This window comes from Phaseolus vulgaris, chromosome 7 (assembly GCF_051622355.1).
Source record: "Phaseolus vulgaris cultivar YP4 chromosome 7, ASM5162235v1, whole genome shotgun sequence".
Taxonomy (NCBI): domain Eukaryota; kingdom Viridiplantae; phylum Streptophyta; class Magnoliopsida; order Fabales; family Fabaceae; genus Phaseolus; species Phaseolus vulgaris.
The window spans coordinates 34,689,308-34,695,830 of record NC_143504.1 but is presented as its reverse complement, the minus strand read 5'-3'; the positions used below and the strand labels follow the sequence as shown (position 1 = coordinate 34,695,830).

Sequence of the window (6,523 nt, the reverse complement as noted above, 5' to 3'; positions counted from 1 at the left end):
TTGATCCCCTCAAGACACACACTTCTCTTGGCCAACACACCAACACTAAGAATGCTGATCTTGATCCCCTCAAGAACACACATCACTTCTCAGCAAACACACAAACAAACTTGTTCAACAGAATACAAGGATTACACTTGTTACAGAAGTAAATCTGAAATCAATACAAGCAGAAATCCTATCTCACACTCTTTGATCAATCTCAATCTCTAAGCAATCTCAACTCTTTGAAAAACTCAAAACTTATGTTAAAAATCTTATTACTCAAATCTATTTTTCTGAATTTATTCAAAGATGTTTGTTATCAAATCTTAACAAACTTATTCATTGCATTTAAAGATTGGTCAAAGCATTAAAGACTAGAGCGTAAACAGTTAGAAAAACATTTAATGCTCAGTCAAAGCTAAAACAGTTTTTATGTTATGGTACCAAAACAAACAATCGGTTGTTTCCTCGAATCAATCGGTTCTTTTGGTTTTAACAGCTCAACCATTTGAAAAACAGTTTTCAATCTTTTCTAAAAACATCTAAGTATAAAACAATTAGTTGTTTCGACAAAACAATCAGTTGTTTTTCACTTAGTTTGAAAAACACTTTTTCTTTTAAAAGATTGAGAATACCTATGCTTTGGATTCAATCTAGAGTGGATTACAAAACTCAAACTACCCCAGATCCTAACTAAGACAGCTCAGCAACAGCAAGCATAGCCAAGCCTTCAACATCCTTCAAAGGGTTTGGATTCTTCAAAGCTTGAACACCACTTGGTTCAACAGACCCAACTTTCGGGGTCCCACTTTGACTTTTGGTCAACGCCCGAGTCCGAGGACCGGTCGGTACAACTAGGAACTTTAAGAATGGATGACTGGTGTTTCATTCTTTATTTTCTTAGAATTAATGTCATTTACAGGTAACTTTTCTACCATATTTTATAGTATTAATTAACTTATTTCAAAAACTCCATTCATTCTCTCTTGTTATTTCTCTATCTTTATTTTAGAAATAAATTGTATTATATATAAATACAATTTCTAATTTGTTTTAATACTTGCAATGTGAAGCATTAGTTGGTAGTTTATTCTTACATTAATTTTTTTCTTTTGCATTAATTTGTGATTGGATGAACTTGTTGGTTATATTTTTCTTTTTCTCTTTTTAGGCATAACCAAATTTATAATGGAAGGCTAAATAATGTCCACTTTTAGCAGATGATCATGACTACTGGATTAAATTAGGATATTTGTTCTCTTGACAGATTGCACTATGGTGATCTTTAAGGTATGGATAAATTAAAAAGGGTAACGAGTATAGGTAAATTTCAGATTTTTTTTTATTACACACTTTGTTGGTTTCTTGACGATTTTTTAGCCTTTTTTTATTGTAGTGTGATAGGAGTAGTTTTGGGTCATTCTACTATTTTTCATCATTCTACTAGATCCATATGATATGTTAATATAGGTGACATATCTACAGAGGAAATACTTCAAGATAAAAGCACTAACTTTTCTAAAGGTAAGGGCAAAGTTGTATTAAAGTCTGCACAAGAAGATAACCTCAAACTAAGAAGCTACTCGCAAAAGACAAGCTCTTGATAAAAATGATGAAGCAAAGCCTGTAAACGGTTACTCTACTTCTGAGGTATACTGATGGAAACTGCTTTAGAAATCAGTTTTGCATTAGAACTCAAATAATTGCTAGTAGTTTAGATTTTTGTCTTTGATACAACTAGTGTATTGGTGTCTTTGCATGTTATTTGGAGACTTGTCTTTGGGTGAAGGCAATTTTCCACTGGTTTGTATCATTTCTTCCATTTCAATAAACTTTTATATCTTCAACTAACTTAAACAATATAATTGCTTAAAAATTATATTTTATCAAAAAATAATCCTAGCCCACTACAAAAAAATGTGTAAAAAGTGGCGGTTTTACTATGGCGGTTATTAATAACTGCCACAAATTTCAGTATAATACGTCATTTCATTAACCGCCATAATTATCTTTCAAATTATGTCATTTTTAACTGTCATAATTTTCTTTCTGAAAACTTGTTTTATTCCTTTATTCCTATATTCACATTTTTAACTTGATTTAAAATAATTTTTTTTTTTAAAAGTTAAGAAAATAATTTTTTTTTTAATTTCATTTTGAAAATCATAGTGAACCCTAACTCTAATGCTTTCACTCTCGTCCTTCTCTCTGCCTCACACTCACATGAACCCTAGCGCTCGCTGCCTCACACAAACCCTAACGCTCGCTGCCTCACACAAACCCTAGCGATGTCTGCCTCACATGAACCCTAGTGCTCGCTGCTTCCACACGAACCTAGCGCTCTCTGCCTCACACGAACCTTAGCGTTCGCTACTTCCACACGAACCTAGCGCTCTCTGCCTCACATGAACCCTTGTGATGTCTGCCTCACATGAACCCTAACGCTCTCTGCCTCCATACGAACCCTAGCGCTCTCTACCTCACAAAACCCTACTCTCTCTGCCTCTACACGGAACCAATTTGAAGGTAATTAAATGCTCGCGCGTTCTCTTATCAATGCCGACCATCGGCTTTGTTTGATGTTTAGGATTTGTCATGTGATTCTATTTGTGTATTTCATTATGTGTTTCATCTTTTTACTAGGTAGCTAAAAAGTTATGACAGAGGCGGTAGGGGAGAAAGAGTTTCCTGACTCGAGTTCTGATTTTCGAGCAATTAAAGCAAGTTATCATAGAGGCAGGTGAGAGAATTCTAAAACTCATTTTGAGTTCTAAGAAAATGCAATATCTCTTTCAAATGCAAAATTAGAGCAGCCTAAAATTCCAAGGTATAATTCTCTGCTGGTAATTTGAGTGAATGAACAGAAAAGATAGTTGAAAGCTGAATTGAAAAACATATTGAACAGACAAAGTTTCTGTTAAAACCCCATTAAGTCGATTGCTAAAAGAATAAGTAACGCGAAACATTTGACTTCCCCAAGTGGCTATCATCATCAAATCATATTTTTTTTCCGTAGTTCTTGAATGAATCATTAATATAGAGATAAGATGATGTAATATCTTGTAGATTTTTATTTTCAAAAAATAAAATGCAGTTTGATAGTATTAACAAACCTGGAATTCTGCTGGATGGAAGTGGTGCAAATCCTGACCAAAGCTTACATATCTTTTGATGGTGGATGGTATGTTCGTGATTGAAAACTTGAATAGGTAATGCATTGACTACACAAATTTTTCCTGTCCTTAATTGTTGTTAGCCTAATTAAGAGTTGGTTACTATTGAGAATACTGGTTGATATCAAGATGCTCTTCATTAATTTCCCTTTTCTCTTGACCATGTATGTCCATGATGTATTTGTTTATCTATGTATATTTTAGCCGAAAAGAGGGATAATCCATTGTCTGTACAACAAACAACACATTTTAGTTCTTATGGACATAATTGGGTAAGGTTGTCTTGTTGAATAATGCATATATACCGATGCTTGGTTTATTCTAATCCTTGAGCTATTTTAGATTGAGTTGCGATAGTTATGTGTATTGATAGTTGCATATTGTATAGGAACTACCAAGTGTGATGAATGAGTGAGAAAGAGAGAAAGCCTATTGACAGAACAATACTGTAGGACAATATTTACATCAATTCAAGCCATTTTGTCTTGTAAGTTATCGATCAAGATTCAGGGAGATAACTGTTTCAATAGCTAAGGCGTACGTTGTCACAGTTTCAATTGTTAAGCCAGTTGGGTTGTTATTGTGTGAATAGGCAGTGACTACCAAGGCCTACTTTAATACTAACTTGAGATTATTGACTTTTAGAAATAAGGCTTGAGTGTATATTTTGACTCAACAATTTGTATATGCAGAAAAAAGGTCTGAATAGATGTGCACAGGACGGGAGAAAATTCCACTACCTATGTCACCCTATGGTGGATCCAAAATCCTGGACCAGCAGGACCGAACAAAAAAATTAATCACTCTTATATAGGTTGCAACTGCCCACCGTAAAATGTATCAAAACCCGCTTTTTATGACACTTATTAGTTAGATTCAACAAAAGTGAACTTTATGAAAACATACTGATAATACTTTCATATACCTACCTACTAGTATGTTTCCTGAATGTTGTTATTCAGCATGAAGTTTATTATCAAACAAGAGAGTGTATGTGCTCTGCATAGTTTTTAAATAAAATTAAAAGAAGAGCTGGGAGAAAAAAGTTAGCTCCAATGTACTGTCCAACCAATAGGTGGTGTCGGGTGGACAATTTTTATATTAGAATAGATAGCACAATACAAAGAAAGTATTTGTTATAATAGTATAATAAAAAAAATAGGATAGTAAAATGAAATTTATAAATGCCTTTGGTAAAAGAAGATAATACCTTCGAAAATATAGGAGTGTATTCAGTTTCCCCATACCGACAGAAAGTTAAGTATACTGAATATGAAAATTAGGATGGGGCATGGGAATTTAACGCAGTGACTACACTAGGTTTGTGGTGGTGAATAAAGCTTAATTGACTCTCGGGATTTGGCTTGTGTTTGTTGTTAAAGCATGAATTGTGTCTTGTACGAATATAGATATATCTAATGCCATTCACATACTAAAAAATTAGTAAGTAACTAGTACTAGCACAATCTAATAACATTACTAAAAGACTCATAAAACTGTAAGAATAATAATTATATTTTAAAATGAAGTTATTTTTTAATTTTGTTGGGGTTTCTTTTTTCATTACTTTCTGTCTTCACTTGGGAATAAAGTGAATGGGGGTGCTTATTGCACCTAGATAGGGCACTTGACCATTTGATTAAGAAGGCAGTTTCAATTAGGAAGCATCTGGAGAGGAATAGAAAGGACAAGGACTCCAAGTTTAGGTTGATTCTCGTGGAGCGCAGAATCCACCGTCTTGCTCGTTATTACAAGAAGACTAGCTCCTACCTATTTGGAAGTAGTAAGTGTCTTCAAACCCCTCACCTATTTGTTGCACTGATCACCATTTTGATTAATGATTGCTTTGATTTGAATTGATCTGCTAGTATATGTTTGCAACAATTAATTATTAAAACACTGTCTGAAGATTATTAAAAATGCGTTCTCTTATGTTTTTCTAGTTCATTCACACTCTCTGTTCTCTTTCCTTTCTCTCTCTTTCTGGCACACACATTCTCTCTTAATACATTCGCATAACAACCTTAGATAGAATCAAGAAGGTTCTCCATGGCAACAAGCTTACCGACGAAGAAGTCCAAACACTAGCCAAAAAAGATACAACATGACAACAATTTCTTACTCTTTGTCAGATTTATAACTTAGATCAAATCTGCTAGTGTTTTTTCCCTTTTCTCTATTTCTTTGATCTGCTTTAAAACTTTATAACCTTAGGAATTTTTGTGAATTGAAGTAAACTAATTGAGGAAAGTGTTAGAATTTGTGTAGGGCTACAATGTAGTTGGTAATAGAGATGGTAACATTTGGTAGGAAAATAGGTAGTGGTAATTGATTAGATTCTCGTGGGCATGTGTGATTGTGACACCTTCCCATATCATGATGATGCAGAGTAACCGTATGAGTGGGAAAAAGAAGCAGAGTAACAGTACTTATGGTAGTTTGTCATTTCTTCCAGATTCTATGGATTATAATGTACATTTGAATATTCTTACCCTACTCTTTTAATACAAGCTATCAATATAGTGTGTAAGGTGATTATTGTATTTTATGCACTAATCTGAATCATTTTGTGAATCAGGACTTCTTTGGATTAATTAGGAGTCATAACAAGGACAAGAATTGCTCTTGTGGCAGCATCCATAAGAAGTACATTAAATTAATTAGAATGGAAGAATGATTTTGGTGTTTATAGGGAGAGACCATGCAAGCTGCCAATGCCAAGAAGCCATGCACAACTACAAGTAAAGCAACAAAACCAAAGTCAAGCCCACTCAAGGATCCTCAAAATGTTGCTGCCAAGGTTTGCTTAATTACTTCAAACCTAAGTTAAATTATGTATGTCGCATATATGTTCCATGTTTTGATTGCAAATTAAGAAAACTTAAATATAAGCTCAATGCTGATAGAATGTTTGTACGAGTGTATCACATAACAGAAGAGAGAGAATAAGTGAGCGACTTAAGACACTCCAAGAACTGGTCCCTAACGGCTCCAAGGTAGATTTTTCAAACTAGTTTGAAATGCTGCATTCTTTTGCATTTCCTTTGCAACAATATCTAGGATTATGATTTAATTCCATTGATGGATTATTATTGTTATGATGAATGACAGTTAATGAACATAAAATTTCTCTATTACTATTATAATACTAACAATAATTAATATTTATTTTTAATTTTAATTCCAATTCTTTGCTATATTTTAAAGTATTTTTGAAAGATTATTTTTTAAAGTGACTAATTTATCCTTTAATTTTTTTTTTATTTGTTTCAATTTATTCCTTATAACAAATTAGTTTGCAGGTCCACTGGCCTTTGAAAACGAGGAATACAATGGGAGCTTACCTAATTTGAAATTGAAACGAC

General features: G+C 33.4%; 1 long non-coding RNA gene across 2 annotated transcripts; it reads left to right on the top strand.

Annotated features, from left to right (window-relative positions):
- The first annotated feature begins 3,044 nt into the window (after window positions 1–3,044).
- On the top strand, window positions 3,045–5,958 carry LOC137829736 (uncharacterized). Of its 2 annotated transcripts, none has more exons than XR_016523513.1 (3): window positions 3,045–3,194; window positions 4,824–4,941; window positions 5,737–5,958. It is a non-coding gene; the product is annotated as an uncharacterized LOC137829736 (long non-coding RNA). The 2 variants fall into 2 exon arrangements; XR_011084070.2 differs by having other exon boundaries at window positions 4,820–4,941.
- The last annotated feature ends 565 nt before the right edge of the window (window positions 5,959–6,523 follow it).